The 22,726-nt window shown below is 36.6% G+C and overlaps 1 protein-coding gene and 1 pseudogene across 12 annotated transcripts in view; both read right to left on the bottom strand.

Moving 5' to 3' along the window:
• ATXN1 (ataxin 1) overlaps positions 1–22,726 on the bottom strand; it is a 372,466-nt gene that overhangs the window by 205,831 nt on the left and 143,909 nt on the right. Inside the window, exon 5 of one of the 12 annotated variants that reach the window (XR_002781026.1) lies at positions 17,599–18,791. The exons of the other annotated variants lie outside the window; for them this stretch is intronic. The gene's annotated coding sequence lies outside the window, so the exon portion shown is untranslated. Of the gene's footprint in view, positions 1–17,598; positions 18,792–22,726 lie in introns of those variants that run through there. 12 annotated transcript variants of the gene reach the window in all.
• LOC111741608 lies at positions 14,930–15,048 on the bottom strand (annotated as a pseudogene).

Below are 22,726 nucleotides of genomic sequence, written 5' to 3'. Positions count from 1 at the left end.
GTAAGAGAAAGAAACAAGGGGTATAAAAATTGGAAAAGAGATGGTAAAATTATCATTATTTGCATATGCTATGACTGCAATTCTGAGTGAGTCAGCTGAACAACTATTTTAGACAATCAGAGAATTCTACAGGTGATTAACAAAAGTAATATGCAACAATCAATGGCTTTCCTAAAAGACAATCAGTAAAAATACATCCTATTTTTTAACAGCAACAAAAATATAAAATATCTAGAGAGAAATTTGATGAGAAACATGCAAGATCTATAAAAAGAAAAATTTTAAGCACTATTGAAGGACAGAGAAGAAGATATGAACAACTGGAAAACTCTGCGTTGTCCCTGAATAGGAAGTCACTGTCAAGAAAGAGAATAATTCTTCCCAAATTAATCTATAAACTCGATACATTGTCAAGAAATACCATTAGGAAGCTAATCTTGAAGTTCATATGGAAAAATAAATAGGAGAGACTAGCCATAAAAATGATGCCAAAGTAAATAAGGAAAGATTAGCATACCAGATATTAAAAATATCATAAGGCTCCAGAAATTAAATCAGTATGCACTGGTATATGAATAAAAAGTGAGATCAGTAGAAAATAAATAAAGCCAAATACATACTGAATTCAGTGTATGATAAAGTTGACACTGTAATTCAGTGGGAGAAAGAACTTTCAATAACAGAGTGGCCTCCTGGAAAAAATTAAGTTAGATCCCTAGTTCACATTCTACACCAAAATAAATTCGAGTGACCAAATATTTAAACGTAAAAACAATGAAAACATAAAAATACTAGGAAGAACCATGAAAGCATGATGCTAAGTGGAAGAAGCCAGTCATATCAGACCACATACTGTATGATTCCTTTTATGTGAAATATCCAGTATAGGCAAATCCATAGAGAAAGAAGGCTTATTAGTGGTTACCAAGGGGCTGGGGGATCGAGGGAATGGGGAGTGGCTGTAAATCAGGGTATAGGGTTTCTTTTGGGGATGATGAAAATATTCTGAAATTAGATTGTGGCAATGGCTGTACAACTCTGTAAATATACTAAAACCACTAAACTGTACATATTAAAGTGGCGAATTTTATGGTAAGTGAATTATATCTCAATAAAGCTATGATTGAAAAAGTACTAAGCAAAAATATAAGATAATTTTTAAACATTTAAGTTTAAGTGGAGAAGGTGTAAGTATATCAGAAAGTTAAAAGCAAAAAAAAAGACCAATATATAAGACTACATAATTTTAAAAACAAATCCACCATGAAAGAAATAAAAGAAACCAAAAGTAAACAAAAAAAAATTTGGTGTGTGTTTTTTTAAATTTATTGATTTTAATTAGTTTCAAGTATATAGTACATTGGTTAGACATTTATATCATTTATAAAATGATTCTCCTAATTGCTTCTTCTGTCCTCTGATTTTCCACCTAGCCAATATATTAATGCTGACTGCATTCCCTATACCATGCTCTCCAGCCCCGTGATCATTTATCAACTACTAATTTGTACTTCTTTAACCCTTCACTCCATTTTTCCACCCTCGCAACCCCCACTCCCCTCTGTCCGTCATCAAATTGTCCACTATATTTGTGAGTCTGTTTTTTATTATAAACAAACAAAATTTTTAAAATACAAGACAAAAGGACTAATTTTCTCAAGCTACTAAGTGTTCCTAAAAATCAATTCACTGGAAAAAGCAAAAACCTAATAAAAAATGGGCAATGAAAGTGAATATACATTTCTTAGAAAAGAAAATAAAAATGGCCTTTAACATGTCAAGAGATATTCAATCATCACCGTAATAAGCAAAATTCATATTAATCAAGCTACTAAAAGAGAGCAGGCTTCACCTCTTAGGTTGGCCAAGATCATGAAGTTTAACAGCACTATCTGTCAGTACAGGCACTCACGTACAGTGTTAGTGGGAGCATGCATTAGTACAAATGCCAAATCACAGGACAATTTGGCAAGGTTGATCAAAATTAAAACTGCACATTCTTTTTGATCCAACAATTCCACTTCAGTAATTTCTCCTCCAGAGATCCTCCTGACATATAAAATGCTATTCATAGAAAGAAAGTAATTCATTGAAGCATCATTCATAGAAGCAAATGGCTAGAAACCACCAAAAGTCCATCATCGTGGGACTGAATAAATTATGGCAAAACCATGTAAGGTAATACCATTTAGATACTAGGAAGAATAAACCTGCTTTCTATGTTCTGACAGGAAAGGTTTTCCAGGATATATGGTTAGGCATAACAGTGTGGATAGTGTAAACATTATGTTTAAAAAAACATATTTTTGCTTATATATTTATAAAATATCCCTAAACCGACCCTAAAGAAAATGATAACAGAGCTTACCTCTATTAGCTAACTGGTGTGACTTGGGAGCAGAAATTAAGAGACTCATTTTTCCTTATTCATTTATTGTACCTTTTGTACGTTTAGTGATTTAAACCAAATTAGTTAATTCTTTTAGTTAAAAGAAAGAAAACAAAAACAGATATAGCAGGGACACTGAAATATGAAGTGAACAAAATATGTGGTCTAATTTTGGGTAGCTTTTTGGTTATTTTTAATACAGAAATACTTTAAGAAAAAAATAGTATGTTTTAAAACCCCTCACAAGTGAATAGCCAAGGGACTGACTCTACTTTTGTAAAACAGATGCATTCAGCTAAGCTTCCTATACACGGGCCTTTGGTAAGAACACCACCCTCCCCTACACACACACACGCACGCACGCACGCATGCACGCACGCACACCTCCAGAGTGGGCAGGACTACCTCCAAGACCAAGTGGATAATTCAGTCTTCATAAGTCATTCAAATATGGCCTCTGCTACAGCTGGAGATGTGCCAACTACAAAGGTTTATTTCGATTTATCCTCAGGACACAAAGAAAAAGACCAATTTTGCCTATTTCTACCTAATTGAACTGTCACACCTTCTACTGGCCATCAGTTAAATTTGGAACAAAATAACTGTAAAAATGTCTTGATCAATACTGTAGTGAATTAATCAGACATTCCCTTAAGAGTGTGTTCTAGGTTGGGGATGGGGGTGAGGTTGAAAAGGTGTAAAGACAGAAGAGAAGAGACCTCCTTGTGAGTCTGGCTCCTCTCTAACCATCTTCTAGAGGAGTCCTGGGTGATCAGGACTGGGTCATCAAAAGTAAAGGATCACAGACTCTAAAAAGGTTTCATTTTAACCCTCTCACAGAGATTATAGCATATCTATGTGTTTGTCACCTCTTCTATCAAGCGGAACTTTTTGGAGTCTGTTTAAGGCACAACTCTATCATTACAAAAGAGCTGGCAAGGCTTACCTTTCTCCCTTTATGACCTTCCTAGTCATTACGGCCCACTTTCTATTGTCCACCTGACAGGTAGCTGAAATTCACAGGTAATCCCCAACTTCATTTTTGTCAAAAATTTCAACCTCCTCTCTTCTTGTATATGACAAAATAGCATCTTTCATGCTCCCATCTCCTATGTTCGCAGAAAAGAGAATGAGAGCGAGCAATTGGTGTGGTTTGTACAAAACATAGATAAACTGCAGAAAAAAAATCAAAAGAATTTTAGGAAACATTCTACAAAACTCAGGCATCCTACTCAACTAGTCTCCAAAGTTTCCTCTGAATTCCTGTTGCCTTGGATATCTGCTATGTAGTACATCTGATACCAGGGATCAGACTCACTTGTACATCTAAGACTATTGGATGGGAAATGCACAGAATTGAAGGGAAAAGGAGCAGTAGAAAAATTGATGTCTGGGTTCCTCAAGATTTCCCAAAAGCAAGAGGAATAAATGTTCCTCAATAGAAGGTGGGAGATGGTAAATTTTGAAGAAACTAGAAAAGTTTAGAATAGGTCCCATGGGAAATGTGACAGTGCGTCTACTATGGAAGAAGTAACAAGGACCTGTCTCAAACTGAATAGCAAGAATCCACATTAGAACCCGTAAATTGGATTTCAGGACCTCTGATAGCTGCGTTAAGTGGTGGAGATCACCCCAGGTTGTTTGGAAGGGACTGTATGACACTCAACTCACTGGAAAGCACAGTGAAACTTAAAAACTAGGAAACTTGGGCTGGTTAGGGAGACGGTGAACTTGCAGGATATAGACAGTCCAGGGCTCATGGTGAGGAATGGCTAGGTTCAGCAAAAGGAAGAAAACACAGGGGGCCAGGAGGCTGTGACCAGAGTGGGCAACTGCAGAGTTGCTGAGATTTAGAAAGGTCCAAAGGATGTTGGTTCAAGCTGACAAAGAGGTCGTAGGTGTGGCAGTGTTTGTGGGTGACTGAAGTGAAGGACAGATGGTAATCTTAAGGTAAGGAGACTGACCAACTGGAGAGCAGAGAGTTAGAAGAGTCACGTTGACTGAGCACCAGCCAGTGCCAGGCTTCCATGATGCCACCTCACTCAGAGAGGAAAATAGTTCATAATCATTTTGTCAAGGGGGAGACACAAATGCCTGCTTCAGGTCCAAGGGCATATGATGAAGAGTCTTTGAACCATGCTCCTTACTTTTCACAATCAAATCAGAGGGAGGCTCATGAATAAAAAGAGAATCCTCTGAGAGATGAAAAGGTGCATGACCTGGGTCATATTATTATGTAGGAGGGAACAGAAAGGGCTGTGATTAAGAGTAAGACAGAGGTGGGTTCAAATCCCCACTCCTCCAGCTTCCCAGCTGAATGACTCCAGGCTTTGTGGAGTCTCTCTAAACCTCAGCCATCACATCTATCTGTAAAGTGAGGCTTCTCTGAGAAATGCTGAAACACATCCATGACACGCAGAGGAGAGTCTGGTCGTTAGTGATTTAGTAAAAGTTAACTGATGTTCTTACTCTCTACATTCTCAAGTAAAATTATTTTTAGGAGAGTGAGATAGGTAAGAAGAGAGTAGTGAAACAAACTAGTGTATGAAAAGGAAAATTGTTTACTCTCATAATTTGTAACTGCTTAAAAGCTACATAGAGAAATGAGAAAATGTCCACACGAAAGCCTATACAGGAATGTTCATAGCAACATTACTCATAATATCGAAAAAAGTAGAAACAACTCAAATGTCCATCAACTCACAAATGGATAAACAAAATGTGGATACCCATACAATGAAATATCATTCACTCGTAGCATGGAATGAGTACTGATACATGCTACATTGTGGATGGGCCTCGAAAACATTATACTAAGTGAAAGAAATCAGGCACAAATGTCCACATATTGTATGGTTCCATTCATATGGAGTATCTAGAATAGTCAAATTTAGACATAGAGAAAAGAGTTAGTGGATGCCAGAAACTGAGGGTGAAGTGTTGGGAGAGAATGGGAAGTGACTGCTAATGAGTATGTACAGGGTTTCTTTTTGGGGTGGTAAAAATGTTCTAAAATTTATTGTGGTGATATTTACACAACCCTGCGAATATATAAAGCACTGACTGTACATTTTTTAAAAAATTAGCTGTATGGTCCTTAATGATTCCTGCTTCTGATCTCCTGAATAAAGAACATTCATCTTCCCTGAGTGAGAGGTCCTAATGGGCTGAGCATATGAAATGTAGAATTCCAGCAGTTCCTCTACTTATGAATATCAGAAGATACTGATCTTCTTCCTCTGGAGACATTCTCCGGTGGGTGCCAGGGAGGTTATTTCTCTTCTTCTTTCTATCTGCTTCTTTTTGTCTTAGTTACTGCAGTCTGTTTCCCCACAAGCACAGTGGTTAAAAATCAATCTCTGCTTGATCTTCACAGACAAAAGCTATAAATTGGATGGCCTTTCATATCCAGTTTAAAGCTTATGAAAAATACTGCGGAGGTGCCCTGGAGCATTGGTTTTTGGTTTCTCCGCATCATGAGGACTGGGTCCCTAAAAGCAATGCTTCCTCCAAACTACTTCACTTAAGAGACAACATCGTTTCTTTAGGGAACAAATTACAAGGAGAAAATATTAAAAACCATTCCCCACGGCCCATTTAATGTTTGATTTATCTGACAAACATGCCAATAATTGCCTAAAAATGAACCTCATAATATTACTGGTTCCAGGAAATCAACCATTTCATAAAAGTCAACAGTGCTTTTAAGAGAATACTGAAGTTAAAAAAAAAAAGAATGCCAATTTATTCATTTGCAAAAATATTAATAATAATAAATATTAATAATAAGTATTATTACTTCCACATGACTCTGAAGGTCTGAGTAATGCTGGCTTTTGATGACAAAAAAAAAAAAAAACTGCCTTTACTGTTTGAACATTCCAGGAATCAAATATAAAAATTTCTCAAAGGATTTCTATATAAACCATTTTAATACATAGGGTTAATAAAGTCTCTTTAATGTTAATAAAATCTTTTCATATTTTTCAGCTCAAATATTCAACACAGAAGACACAAAACAAATGATAAAGCATCATGTTTTGCAACAGGTTACTCTGGTCAACAGTGTGTCAGCTATAAAATATAAACTTCTACTGAGGCAAGCACATCCAAGACTGTAAAGCAGCCCACTGGGCCCTATCTCCATGAACGGGTGCCAACCCTGTTTGGTGTGAATAATCTACAAATGAATCTAAGCTCTATCAGAGTGGGTAACTGCATGACTCTAGCTGGCAAGCGGGTAGAGGAGGTCTCTAGAAAGAGAGAAAAAAGATTTTTCATGACATTGGAACTTAAGAGCAGATTATATTAGATTTAAGTTGAATAACAAGAATAAAGCTTTTGTGAATCTCTAGATATCTAGAAATCTGTAAACTTGAGCTAGTCGTAGAACATAAATCTATTAAACAGTGGTTTATATTCTACACTCAACATTTCACGTTTTTGCCTCCAGATATAAGAAGTATAGTGCCCTATTCTCCTTTTGTTTGGATGAGGTTAAAAATTCAGATGGTACCATGTTTCTAGTGGGGTCTTAAAGAGGTAGCTTCAACAGTTCCCCCTGGATTAATGATTTCTGGTGGCATTTTAGAACTCTGTATTCCCCCTAAATACTCTCTCGCAGTATTGGAGTAACTTCTAGCTACTCTTGGAACATTATAAGTAGTGTACTTATGGGAAAATATAAATTGTCTTTTATATGTTTTGACAGTCGACGCTCATTATGAACCGGAGACTATTTAATTATAATGCCTCACTTTTATGTAGTGCTCTACAGTTCATAAAGTGCTTTCTTTCACACTCATGTAGGCTTCTTTGTATTCAACCACAGTTTCACAGTTCAATTTCTATAAAACTCTTTCAAAGGTATTAGTCAATTACTGAACAGGTGATCTAGAATCCATGCAAACAATTTTGAGGAAAGTGACTACAGACTGCAGATGGAAAAAGACCAACACACCGCAATTCTTCCCAAAGTTTTGATAGTAAAAAAAAAAAAAAAAGCCATGGAAAAATAGAACAAAATACATAAACTTAAAACCAAAAGGAAATGTTTTTTGCATGGGCTGCAGTACCATTTTAAACAGAAAGGAAAGATCATTAAATATGACTACTACTCATTTAATTTTAACTACACTAGTATCAAAATCTGAGCCTGCAAGTGTAAATCAGAATAACAGCTGAACTGAAACAGTTTCTTACCATTGCAGGGTACATGTGCAAGGGGGGAACAAAGTATTCTTTTTAATATGGAAACACATCACCCTGACAATCTATGACAAGCTTGCATAGTCCTAGGCATTCTATTTCTACCTCCTAACAGAACAGCATCGGTAACATTTGTGATCATAGTCTGTCAGCTGCTCTGCTAACAGCAGAAATTTTTACTTGTATATGGATAGTTAGTTCCCTAAGGAGAGTCTCTAAGACCAGGGTTTCACCTTTTTGCTTTACAATATGAAGGCTGCAAGAACATTTTAAGTGCACACATTACATATATGCAGATTTAAAATAAACAAGGTATGTAATCTGCATATTGGCTCCATGGAGGAAATAACTGATTCATGAGATATTTGTGAAAGCCAATACAAAATCCATAAATTATGTCTCTGTGTCGACAAACTATAAAATGCTCAGAACTTTTATGTTAACATGGTATTTAGCTTCAATGTGTTGGATTTTTCCTTACGTGTGTGGAACACACACACAAAAGAGAATTATAAACTTCAGAGTTCTTTAACCTTTACAAACCAACACAGTAATTACATTACAAGTTTATCTGACAACCCAGAGTAATATGAGAAAAGAATTTTTTTCCCTCACTTCCGTTAAAGAGTTTTCATTTTTTCCCACAATTTATAGACTGCCTGCTCAAAAGATTTTCATAGCCATGAATCCTACTAAAGATAAATTGGGAGATAAAATAAAATCACCATTCCTATTCACAAGAATATTTGAAGCACCTCCAAAGGAAATGTTTCTCCAAACATAAAGAGGGTATTAAATTTTAAGAGCGAGGCTATCATCAAAATGAAGGCAGAAAAGAGTAAACATAAGTTAACTTGACAAGCCCATACTGATAAAGCACAGATAAATGTTATCTCTGGGTGACAGGCCCAGGACAGAGAGTACTCAATTTACAAAGGAGCTGTGTACATGCAGTTCATTTCTAAGTCAGTATTTGGAACTCCAAACTCATTTTCTCTGAGAAACAATGTTATAAATACGGCTTGGTTTTGTAGGAACCAAACAAGAGCTAATAGAAAATTCTAGTACTGACAGCTCTCAAGCAAGTTGTCCCTGGGTTAAGCAGGGAACAACAGATGTGAAAATCAGGAAGTGGGGGCAGGGGGAGAAGAATGTTTCTTCTTCCTTACCTGAAACTTCCAAAGTTTTTTCTAGTATCTGCCTGCCTCTCTATATGCTCTTCCACCTCACCGCCATCTAAGTTCTTTAACCCAATCCCTGCAACAGTGCACCAAAATGATTTTATAGTTATCCCTCTACTCCTCTCTCCAGGGTGCAGGTGGGATGGAGGTAAAGGATGACATCAAACTCATGAAGGTATCCAGTTGTGGTAGAGGCTGGTTAGTGTTCAACAAACCAGCTTCCCTGTCCCCACTGACATACAGGTTGACATTTCCCAGCTTTACTTGCATTAGGTATGTCCATGTGACTAAATTCAGTCAAAGGGAACATGAAAAAGAGTGATGTATGCCACTTCCATTAACAAATCTCCAATGATGTTATTCACTCTCTTTCCTCTCCCCAACTGCTGGGAAAATTGCTGCAGAAGTTCCTGAAGGTCTCCCAGTGACCCTAGAGAATGGCTGAGCTGTGAGATGGGAGGATGCTCAGCTTGGGAATCATCATTCCGTGGATACCTCCACCCCCGCTGTGGAACACTCAAAGTTAACTATAAGGACTGAAAAAGAAGTTTCTATTGCATTCCACCCCTGAGAGCTGGGGTTGTTTCTTACTGCAACATTCTTGTCCTCTGTGCTATTATCTCTGTGTTGCTTTTCATGAAATGTCCTTCATGTTCACCTAGTTGGCTGGTTTGTGTCCAAACCAAATGGCCAATACCACTGAGATTTTATAATGCTTTAGTTTTTCTAGCTTTTTCCCCCCTCCTTCACTATGGTCAGTATATTTAACACTGGAAAGCCCTCTTATTCCTCTTAATCTACTTGGGGAACTGGATAAGTAAACTTGTAAAATCATTAACCTTACTTTGAGTGTCATTCTAAGCTATCAGGGCTTTGGGTATTTCAGGGCCTCATCTACAGAGTCAAGTGCAAGATTTTTGGTCATTTTTCTCCTTTGTATGAAGACTTTTTCCGATTATTTCCAGATTTCATTAGTAGGTTAGGGTTGTAGGAGTATGTGTTCTGGGTAAGAAAACTAGGATTGTATAATTTTTATAACAAAATTCACAGAAGTGACATCACTTGAATTTTGTTAAAAGCAGCTTGCTCACTTCATTCTCTCATTTGTCCATCTATCCACCCATCCATCCATCCATCCATCCATCCACCCACCCATTCATCTATCCATCCATCCTTCCTTCCTTCCATCCAGTTTATTTTTAAGGGAAATGAAAGAAGAGAGACTAAATAAGGGACGATGAGACTGAAGAAGGGAAAGAATTTATAACAATTCCCTATTTCTTGCTCTGTAAATATCTCCCTTATTTCATTCTTGAGTTGTAATAGGGTGCAATAAAAAACTCCAAATTAAGATATAACTTTAAACAGATTTTGTCTAATCCTAAAACTTGGCTTTCTATGCTTGTTCCTTCCACAGCAATTTTCTGGTACTTTCCACTCTCATCTCTTTGTTGCATCTCTGAAAGGTCCATTAGGTTAATCATGCACTTCCTATATGGCATCATAAGAAATAAAAGAATTAACCTGTTTGATCCATGTGTATTATCTTTTTGACAAATCACAGCCTGATAGTAGGTTTCTTGATCTTTATGGAGCTCTGTTGAAGTTTCTGCCTGCCTTCACCTTGCAATTTTTTAAGAGAGTAAGTTCAAAATGGTTCCTTCATTTCAGCATATCGCTTCCACTTATGCCACCAAAAGAAAACAAAAGTACCCATTTTAGTAAATGCATTATACTCAAAAGCATCAGGCACTCTGAGAAGGGAGAAAAACTGACTGGCTTATGTGGGACTGTGGAAAGAGCCACTGGACATAGTAATTATTTTAAATGGAATGAACCATTGACGACAATTACAGTTTTGAAATATGTTCCCTATGAAAAAACACTGAAGTCAACATATTAGTCATAAAGGACATAAAAAGATTCTTTATCCTTCCAGTTTGAACATATGTGTTTCCACAGCAGGCCCATAAAGGGGGCCTAGTGGTCACTTCATAGAGTGTTCTGTCATTGCCAATGTATACTCTACAAAAGATGTTAATTTCTTTTTACATTCTGCACAAAACATCCATGCATATTATGAAACACACTGCCATTTAAACCACATTTTAAATATACTATAGGCAAGTCATATTTCATGAAGAGTTCTCATGTTAAGAAGATACCTGAAGATTAAGTTTACAGGCTGCAAAAGTTATACATAATGCTCAGTTCTGGACTAGACACAGAACCACCACAATTTCATGTTTTTAAGAATATCAAGCAATTCTCATTTACAGCTAACCATAAAAGGGGCTAACTTTCTCTTCAGTTGCCTATTGTCTATAAAATGTTTATTTATCTTAATCACCATTTGATATCAAAGAAGGGGTAAGATCAAAAACAAAATACAAACAACCCAATTAAAAAAATGGGCAGAGGATCTATATTGCCATTTTTCCAAAGAAGACATACAAATGGGCTAACAGGCACATGAAAAAAAAATGTTCAACATCACTAATTATTAGAGAAATGCACCTCAAAACCACAATGAGATATCACCTCACATCTGTTAGACTGGCTATTATGAAAACAAACAAACAAACAAAAAACCCAAAAAACAAGTATTGGAGAGGATGTGGAGAAAAAGGAACCCACGTGCACTGCTGGTGAGAATGTAAACTGATGCAGGGACTATGAAAACAGTGTGGAGATTCCTCAAATAATTAAGAATAGAACTACCATAAATCCAGCTATTCCAGTTCTGGGTATTTATCTGAAGAATACAAAAACAGTAATTCAAAAAGGTATATGTACTCCTATGTTCATTGCAGCATTACTTACAATAGCCAAGATACGGAAACAGCCTAAGTGTTCATCTATGGATAAATGGATAAAACTTATTGGATACATATACAATGGAATACTACTCAGCCATGAAAAATGAAATTTTGTATTATGAAATATAGATAAAGTACCTTGAGAGTTCAGAGACAGACAGATGGTTTTTACCTAGTTCTGAAAAAAAAAATACAGATGGACCTTAAAAGTATTATGCTGAGTGAAATAAGTCAGATGGAGAAAGACAAATATATGATTTCACTCATATATGGAATCTAAAAACAAAACAAACAAAAAAACAAAAGTAAACCTATAGATTCAGAGAACAGATTGGTGGTTACCAGAAGGAAACAGGGTTGGGGGAGTACAAAGGAGTGAAAAGGGTCAGTTGTGTGGTGAAAAACGGTAACTAGACTTTTGGTGGTGATCACTTTGTAGTGTATACAGATGTCAAAGTATAATGTTGAATAGCTAAAAATGATATGATGTTATATATCAATTTTACCTCAATTAGAAAGAAAAGAAGGGATAAGAACTCAATTGTTAAGAAACATAACTTAACGTGTTGACTGAGATAGAAATGGAGACCTTCAAAGAAGATATGGTTCATATATACAATGAAATATTACTTGGCTATAAGAAGAGATGAAACACTGCCATTTGTGACATGGATGGATCTTGAGATAATGATGCTAAGCAAAATAAACCTGACAGAAAAAGTTAAAAACCACATGATATCACTTACACATGGGATATAAATCTAAAAGCAACAAACAAACATGACAAACAAACAGAGACTCGTGGACGTGGACAATAGATTAGTGGTTATCAGAGGGTGGGGGAAGGGGAAAGGTTGATGGGGTAAAAGGGGTCAAATATGTGGTGACAGAAAGAAATCTAACTATGGGAGGTGAACATACAATGCAACATATATTTGACATACTGTTGAATTGTACACGTGAAACTTACTGGATTTTGTTAATCAACGTTACCCTCCCCCCAAAATAAATAAATGCATACATACATACATACATACATACTTATATACATACAAAAAATAAATACGAATAAATAAATTAATAAATTAATAAGTGTAATTAGGGAAAAAAAGGACCTTCAATACATACATCTAATTACTGTCAGCAATAATCACATGTGTAAGTTCAAGTGTGCACAAGGTGAATACACCCACTCTTCTGCCCCTACCCTGATGTTACCCAAGCCTCAACACTAACTCCAATTGCACAGTTATAACTGCTGATAAAGACGTTACCAGCTTCTTGCAGAGATAAAAAAATGCTATTGAATTTGAACTAGAGGTAGAAATTTGTGAAATAACTAATGAAAGCAGGGTAATAAAAGTTACAGAAACTCTTTCCTAAAAAACAAAGAGAGATGGACGGACAAGCGCAAGAGAAGAGAATAATAACATAGCAAACCTGCCCAGAAAAGCATGAATTATGGGTATGACCAATGGGCAACATCATATAAAACAAGTCAAAAAAACAGTACCTGAAGATTAGGAGCTTGAAACTTAAGCACACATACTTATTTTTTCTATTTCTTTCTTTATAACATTTATTGTGCTTTTATAGTATTTTAATTTTCATGTTTGTGACCTTTGGGATCCATGGACCTCTAGCTTAACATCCTTAAAGGAGTGTTTGTCTGCTTTTCCTAAGTAGAATGGTGATTTAAGAGAGGGTTTTTTTGGTGTGTGTGTGAGTAGAGTTCAAATAGTAGTAGGCTTGACATCTTTATCAAGCAGAAAGAAATGCTAACTTGAAAAATACTCTTAACACTATTCATGGCTGCTGTTAGGAACAGAGCAACCCCCTCCCTTCTTTTTATCTGAAGGACAGGGACCCCTTAGGTGGGTCTGCCCTGGTCATCTATAAACTCATGCAGTACAGCTTAAACCATGGGCTTTCCTGCTCGTTTCATTGTAGACAGACATTCTGTTTGTACTCTTTTTAATCCTCCTTCTTTACCTAGAATATATAACCTTCCACAGAGGCACTATATCTGCTGAATGAATGGTTTCAATTATGAACACCAGCTTCACCTCTCTTGTAAGCTTGACCCAGGAATCATTTTTGATTCCTTGTTCTTCATGCCCCACATCTATCAATCACTAAATTCTATGACTCTACCTCTTCAAATGCTTTTAGATATGTTGCCTCCTCTTCCTTTTCTGACTCCCCTCCTCTTCCACTTGAGACCTCAAATGAATAGGCTCTCATTAGCTATTTCTAACCCCTAACTCACCTACCTCCATCTCTCCCAACTCCAGCCACCCTGGATATCCTGTTGCCAATTTCACATACATACCATTTCACTGAGCGTGGGTGAGTGGAACAGGGATACGACTAAGCTCTGAGCTTCGACAAGAGCTTGTAACTATCACACATCACATAAGCTTCAAACTCCTCTGCCTGGTCTTAATGACTCTACTTCCTGTCTTCCCCACAGCTGTCCAACACTCTTTCATACCAATCTTCAGCACACATCACTCATCCAGACTCTCCATCATATCCCACATAGGCATCTGCAGCCCTTCCTTCTGCCTTTGTCCCTATTGTCCCTGCACCTAGAACGACCTCTCAGTTTGCTCCACCCATCATCTCTGCACCTCCTTTCAAGGGACAAATCAGGTTTTTCTTCTCATATGAAACTCTTCCTGACCACTCCAATCATCAGCCATCTTTCATTCCCCTCAGTGCACCCTCAGCCCAAAGTTGCCCCTACCATCGTAAATCCTTAGTTATATACTGTCAAGTATTGCTCTATAATGGCTTCTTGTGGACAAAGTGCCCTCAACTAGACTTTCTTAAAGATAATTTTAGGTTTACAGAGAGTTGCAAAAATAGTAGAGTTCCTTTGTATCCTTCACCCAGCTTCCCCTTATGTTAACATCTTACATAACCAAAGAACAACGATCAAAACTAGAAAATTAACCTTGGTCAGTACTACTAACAAAACTAAAGAATTTGTTAGGATTTCTCCTGGTTTTCCACTAATGCCCTTTTTCTGTTTTAAGATCCAATCTAGGATTTCATGTTGCATTTAGCTGTCGTGTCTCTCCAGTCTGTGGCAATTCCTTGGTCTTTTCTTATCTTTAAAGACCTTGACATTTTTGAAGGGTACTGGTCAGTTGTTTTCTAGAATGTCCTTTGATTTGGGTTTCTCTGATATTTTCTCTTGATGAGATTATACATTATTGGGAAGGCTACCACAGAGGTATGGTGTCCTTCTTAGTGTTTCACATGAAGGGGCACATGATGTCAACCTGTATCATTAGTGATGCTAATCTTTTTTCTTTTTTTTTCAAGGCGTACGGCACCTGGTCTTCCTAGATGGTCTCCCATCCAAGTACTAACCAGGCCCGACCCTGCTTAGCTTCTGAGATCAGACGGGATCTAGCACGTTCAGGGTGGCATGGCTGTAATGATGCTAATCTTGATTACTTAGTTAAGGTGGTGTCTGCCAGGACTCTCCAGGTACGGTTACATTTTTCTCTTTGTAATTACTACACATTTGAGAGAGAGATACTTTGAAACTACAAATATCCTGTTCCTGCTTAAACTTTTGTCCACTAATTCTAGCACAACTTTCCTGTGGCAATTATTACTATGGGTGCTAATAACGTTTTTCTAGTTCTTTTATTTATTTATTGATTGATTGATTGATTGATTATTTGAGTTCCTCTGTAAAGCGGTTGTCTATTTGGCCCCACTTATTTGTTTATTCAGTTATTTATTTATATCAGTATGGACCCACAAATATTTATTTTATTTTGAGGGTTACAGTCCAATATTTATTTCATTACTCAAGTTGTTCTAATCCTTAGCTAGATTTATATCACCTCAGAACAGATACGACCATGTCTCATACTTCTTATATATGGCCCCTCATATCTAAGACAATGATAAGCACATAGTAGGTATCTGACTGATTCATTAATTCACTCACTCATTCATTCATTCAACAAAATATGTTTAGGGCCTTTTCTTAGGTGCTAGAGTTATAACAAATTAAAAAATTCCTTTTTTTCAAATGATATATAGTCTAGTTAATAGAGACTTGTGTTTGTGTACAAATCTCTGACAAAAGCATTTGGAGAGTAAACTGATGGCTCAAATGGGAATGTAATAAACTCTGCTTGGAGAAAAGGGAGTAAACAGAAAATGCTTTCTGTTATAAAAATAGTATTATTTCCCCTTTTACTCCACTGCTCACTCCCTAAAAATAAACGGGCATATAAACTATCTAGAGACAAATACTATCATACAGTCAGCGGGTACGACCTGCCTCTGTATCTTCTAAAATAATTCCTAAAATCAAACCTGAAGGGCACACTTATTAGGAAGATTTAATATAGTAAACATATACTCTTTATGTAGTTACTCTTGGCTTTACTAGGAACTGGAAACAGCTAAGGTAAAAAAAAAATCTGAGAAGCCACTTGTCTTAATCCAGTTTTCACATCTAATTTCATAGTTTTATTCCTTCACAGAGAATAATGAAGAATGAATAAGAAGCACCATCAATCAAAGACAGACTCTCTAAGTTTCTTAATTCAATTTTCTTTTACTGACCCTACTGAATTTTCTAAACAAAGCTGTTCTTTTTTCCATGTGATAGTTCAGCCCTGCAAATGTCCTCAGGAATAATAAACAAATTTTCTGCCACAAATTAGATTCTACAACATTCTTTATCCACAGCATTTTGAATTCCGAGCAAGCAGACGAACCTAAAATACACTGTCGTATTGCAAGAAACGCAGACAATGGAGAATTTATATTTTTTGACCATTATTGACAGTTAAGCCTGTTAATATTTAACTCCTACTATTGTTCTATAAATGCTGCCGAAATGTTCGGTAAATGCTGCCGAAAGGAATTTTACTTTCACTGTTTCATATCACCCTTTCTAATTAGTGTCAATGTGTCTTTTCCATGTTAGGGTGTATACAACAGACGCACATATGTGTTGTGTCTGTGGATATCGGCACAAATGCATACACAGTCATGAATGCACACACAAAGATGCTCATTGCACAGACTCATCCCCATGCTACTACTCATTTGCGAATATAGCCTGTTTCACTCCTCAGAGTGCTTGTGAATACACACTAACAGCATATAATTCAGTTAATTTCCTTTCGTTAACTTTCGTAGGAGATTAAGATAAAAAGCTAAAAAAAAAAGAAAGCCAACTAGACACTTCATGAAGTCTGTGATTAAGAGACAGACACTAATGAGACAGATGGGCTGCTGTGTAAAAGGAAGTTGAATGCGCCAGCCCACACTTTGTAAAGATTTACTGTGCCTCACCGTTTCCATTTCAAGTCTTCATCAGTTAGCATCTGACTTATTTTACTCTTGTTCTCAGCCCACAGACCCCCGCCTACTTCTGCCCAAATCTCCCGAAATGAGGATTATTAAATGAAAGAAGATGGCATTCTTTTTCTTTAGTCTGTTATTCAAGGTTTACTCAGAGGCAATATTTACTATAAAATCATGTGGTTTATAGCTCAACAGAGAGTAGATAACTCTGTTACAGAGCTCACTGGAAATTTTTAGAAAAATCCCATAAACATAGGAGAATTTCTGGGCCAGAAAACTGAGGTGCAAAAAAAAATAATAATAATTCATGTATTTTTAAAATTTTACTCAATAGATTTCTTCTCTATATGATTAGTCTTCTAAGTTATTCTCATGGGTGATCACTGTCCCTAATAGCTTCTCCATACTATAAGAACAGTGCATATTTACAGAAATAACATGTAGAGAGCTTTACAGTTCACAAAAGTGTTTAATGCATTACCTTGCTAAATCATCGCAACACCCCTGTTAGATATAATTATCTCTATCTTATAGTTTTTTTTTTTAAGTGATCTCTCTAAGGTCAAAAAGCTAATAATTTGCACAGCTAAAACTCAAAACCAAATCTCTTTTTTTTTTTTTTTTTTGGGTATCATTCTGATACCAAATCTCATTTTTTTTCATTGATACAAATTATATTTAATTTGCCTCGAAAAATTTTTTTTTGGTTCCATTTTATAACAGTGGACTACATGAACTCTGTTCATTACCTAAAGATTTTATGTGCTTGTAAATGAAACTAACTCTTAATCTCTACATTTCTTCTTAAAGCTCTCTCTTTTCTGGTTAAACAAAACGCCTAAGTTCTTTTAGCATCTGCTTCCTTTATTCCCTGGAATCTCCCTTTTGAGAGAGCTTGTATCCTATTATCTGACGATCTGATTATTTCTAATGGTGTTAACAAATCTACCCTTTCCTTTTATTTTTAAATTATTATCACACACATTGCTCAGTATTTTTGAATTTTATCCACTACTACTTCCATGTCCTTATTTTAATATTTATCACAATAGTTACTCCCATTCTAGAAAACCTTAAGGATTATATATTTTTATTCAACTGCATTTGTCTACCAGGTACATTTCTTGAATCTCCCTTCCTGGTCATTTTTATTTACCAAGATCCTTGAATTAAACAGAAGGGTTGTCTGCCAGTTCACCCTTCCTAAGCCATTTAAAAGGTGCCTTAACATAATGACTTTTGAGCATAGTACATTCTGATGTCATAAATACCGAACCATGATATTATCCTATGCAGGGGGCAAAAGAGGGAGGTGGCTCTAAGAATACAGATCTATTTAAGTGCCAACACAGCCTGATAATTAGACCACTGGGAAAAGAGAGAGAGAGAAAAGTCACAAGATTATAGCTCAATGAGACATCAGACAAGCCTCCCTCCCCCATTTTGAGCCTATGTAGGAGATTCTGACTGTGGTCACTACAGAGCTTCTGGAGCTGAAGTCCACACTGTCTAAACAGTAGAGATAATCAGACTGGGGTATATCATCCTCCTTTCTTGTTGCCCGATTCCACTCTCCCTGCTGTTTTAATTAGATTATTTTGGTATCTGCTATTTCTGTCTTACTCCTTTCCCCAAACTGTCATATAAGTACTGCAGCTTAACTATTACACTGTTGCCAAATTTCACTCCAGAGATGGCTGTATTTCAGCGGCAAGTGAAGTGATGCTTCCCTCTGTGACATCTGAACACTAGCTTAAGGGGTTAAGCATCTGGAAGGGGGTTGCCTTGTGCAGAAAAGGGGTGTTTCATTTTGTTTGATCATCATCATTGGAGGAGCAGACCCATCTGAGCATGAAAGAGAAAACAAACCAAAAAACACTCAATGTATATACTCAAATGCATGGGGAGAATATAAACAGTGACTGGGACTTTTCACAGGTTCTTTTCTATAGGCACTTCAAAGCCTTAAAACATCAAGGAGGTAAGATGATGATCATTTTTAGAAGTAAAAGAAGCCTCAGAGAGTAATCCAGTCATGTTATAGATACAAAACTTGGAGGCACAGAGTAAGTTAGTACCTTGTTCAAAGCCCTCTTGATCCCCAAGACCAAGGGTGTTCCACTTGAACTTGGGTTCAGCCAGAGATGTACTCAGAGGATCACATCTCTGCAAGTAGGACCAAACACAGCCCCAGCTTCTAAAGCATGCAATATCAGTACTTGTTTCGTTTGGTTACATTTTTGTTGTTGTTGTTTTAAATACTCAAAAAAATCTCCATCAGAAAAAAAAAAAAATGTGAAGTAGAGGGAGAAATAGCAGAGCAGAAGTAGTGACAGCAAATTGTTTATTGCGCATTAACTATGTGCCAGGCCAGGCAATGTTCTAAAAAATTATATGCATATAATCCTCACAGGGACCTGCTGTCCTCACATTAAAGAAAAAAATGAAGGGTAGAGAACAAAAACTATTTCTGAACAGAAAACAGGAGGAACAGAAGAATATAACTGCCACGTCAGAGAAATTACCTACCCAAATTTTTCTAAAACATTTAGTGAAAACCTAAATAGATATCGATAATATATTTCTCACTTAATCTAAAGAGATATTCCTTCTAGGTCCTTCTTGGCATATTGAGGCATGAGTCTGTTATTTCTTGCTAACTCCAAAAACTACATTAGTCCCAAGAAGTTCTTTATATTATTTCTAGATCTCATAATGATAATTGTTATTTTGACAATCAATGAACAATCAATGATTCACTATTTGAGCACTGGTGAAGTGAAAGGTACTACTGACATGGAGGAGGTCTTGAGTGAGGGGGAATGGGGACTAAATGATCTTCAAGTTTCCTCTCGTCTCTAAATACTAAACATCAAAAGCTATAATATCTTACATTCTAGAATTTAGAAAATATATTTAAATGCTCCATCTCATTTGATAAACATTAAGAGAAAAAACGATGGTAATTTGAAAAGTACCCCAGAATACTGACACTTTGCTATTTCCATCTCTAGTCCTTACTCGCATTTTGAATAGTTCCATTTGCCAGAGCAGCATCTCTGCGGCATTCTGCTTTAGGGTCTGAACATGGAAAGACAAAATGGCTGAGTTTGGTATCAACCATTTTCTAATGCACTTTACTCCACTGGGTGACAAAATATTCTACCTTATTTCAGGAAAGGTAAAAAGATATATATATATATAAAAGATATATATATATATATGTGTGAATGTTTGCACAATGACACTGTAAATCGTATTATTTATCAGACTTACAAAGAATAAAATGCTTTATATGGAAGTTGGGTAAATTATTTCAGAAACTAATATACTCCAAAATAGATATGCAAAGCTATGCCTACATATAAAATAGTATGTACTCTTAAGTCTTTGCCTCTGCATTTTTCATTTTTGCACAAAAAACGTCACTAAGTGTCTCAGAATAATATCTTCCCCTGAACTGGTTATGAATTATAGAGGCTACCTTCAGACTGAAGGAACTGGAGTGGAAAAGGGAAGAACACATTTATGCTGAAAGATAATGCTTGAGGAAGATTTCTATTTTAAATATTTAATTAATATCAATAAGGTTTCCTTCACCATGGAAATGTGCATTGCAAAACCCAGAATGCACAGTATGTGTGTGGTTGGGTGGGCTGGGCCTGGCGGTGGGATGGACTACTACTGGCTTTGCCCAAGAAACGAAAAGGGAATGAATGACAAAATAGAGGGAAAAAAGGGTCCCTTGATGATAGTAAATCCAAAGCCAAAACTGTAGCCTTTATCAAACCTATGTTGAAGGCCAAAGGAGATAAAAGAAATCTCTGAGTGGATTTTATTATTTTGGGACCATAAAAGCACCTGGGAATGGATGGAGGAAGGTAAGAAAGAGGCCAAGATGCGACAAGTGGACAGACTATTTTGATCTAGAACTTGAATCTGTCTAAAGTTAACTAAATAATGTTAATGATGCTTGTACAATGAATTATATAATTAATCTCACTCTCTAATATGAATGATGGTGGATAAGGTAAGAAATGGGATACAGTTTGTCAAAATTGGAGTAAGGTAAGTGTGCTCTGGTGAAGCCACCACCCCAATCCTTCCTTTGGGTGGTGGTTGAAAAAAAAAAGTACCACCATATACCATAATCAATCCACTCTTCTGACATGTCTATATAGTCATACAGTAAAACATATTCATGTCACAACTTCTTAAAATATGGATTGTCAATAGCATACATTATTTAGATTACCTAAATTGAGAGATCAATAGTGGCATGATTTTTACTGGCCCTGACAGTTGCGCATTCAAGCAGTTTGAGAGCTGTCTTCTCTCCTTACCTTCTTCATTCTCCAATCTGGTCCTGCTGTCAACAGTCACAACCTCACTGCCAGTCCCTGACTATTCTCTGGCTCTTCCTGCCTTAAACCTTCCAACAGATCGTTCTCCATTGGTTTCTCCAGTTTCTCATTTCAGATGCACGTTTGCCTCCTTTTAGAATAGTCCAGTTCAGCTCCCCTGTTCACTCAAACCAGGTTATTTATGATGCTGTCAACTGTACCTCCCGTAGAAATGCGAACTTCATATCTGTCTCGTTCCATTCCATGTCTCCAATGCTTAGAACTATACCAGTACACAGTAGTGCCCGAAAGAGATATTTGCCAAATAAATAAATGAGTGATGGATGACTGAATGAGATTACAATTTAAAGAAAGACACTCTCAATTCAATAGTTGTGCTTTCGCTCTGTACTGGCAAAGTCTTAAGGCACCCAAAAGGCCCCATGGGACTTAATGAATTGAGTTTCAACACTGATTTGGCCTAGTCTCGAAGAGCAGTTTCTTATACGATTACAAAAATGGTTTGGTTATAGAGACCGCCAAAAACAGCTAGACTGCTAGAGCACAGACCTGAGGCCACAGCACACTGAAATATGGTGAAATACTTCCCACTCTTCTACCTCCCTAAAGACATTCATTCTGGTAAGCCCTTGCTAATCAACATGTCTGCATGTCTGCACACCAGCCAGCAATTCACAGCAAGAGAACCGTTTCTTCCTTTCTGTTTGAATCCCTATTGATTCTGCTTAGGAGGAATCTAAGTGCTTTCCAAATACCAAATGTTCCATATGGTAGTGTTATTACTATTCTCACTACTGCAACGTTTGGCCTTTCTACCTACACTCGTGAGGTGCCTCACTGGAGTTTGGCAGAACGTTATGAACTCCTTTCCTGACCTATATTTGCTGACACATTTGTTGTCCTCTCTCCCTTTATGAATCTATTAATTCTGTCGAAATAACATATGTACGTGTATAAATACAAGTTTTATTTTTTTATTCATCCTCATAATCATTTAGAGGAGAATAATTTATGACCCGTTAAAGAGTAATTCCTAAGCTAAACTGTCTTAATTAGGAATTCAGATGTTCCTCTTTTACTGAAAAATACAAAGCTGTTCAAATAAGACAGGAAATGTGGGCCAAAACGAATGCAGCATCTACATACATAAGATTTGCAGAGTGTCCTGTGAAGAGCAGTAGCTGAAGCCAGACAAGTCATCTTGCATTTGTCTCCTTAATTCTAAATAATTCTTTGACCTTTTTTCAACCTTATGATTCAGCTAAGGGTTGAGGGACTTACAGCTCCACAGTTTTCCCTTGTGTATCTATGTAGGATAAAGTAAACGATTCCTGAGAGCTGAGAGTCTCTCATTCTATCTTCTCTTTCATTTACTGAGTGAAAGGAAGCTTACTTAGTAATGGAGGGAAGAGACGT

This window comes from Pteropus vampyrus, unplaced genomic scaffold, assembly GCF_000151845.1.
Source record: "Pteropus vampyrus isolate Shadow unplaced genomic scaffold, Pvam_2.0 Scaffold80, whole genome shotgun sequence".
Lineage (NCBI taxonomy): Eukaryota > Metazoa > Chordata > Mammalia > Chiroptera > Pteropodidae > Pteropus > Pteropus vampyrus.
The sequence above is the reverse complement of the archived record's forward strand: the minus strand, read 5'-3'. Positions and strand labels throughout refer to the sequence as shown.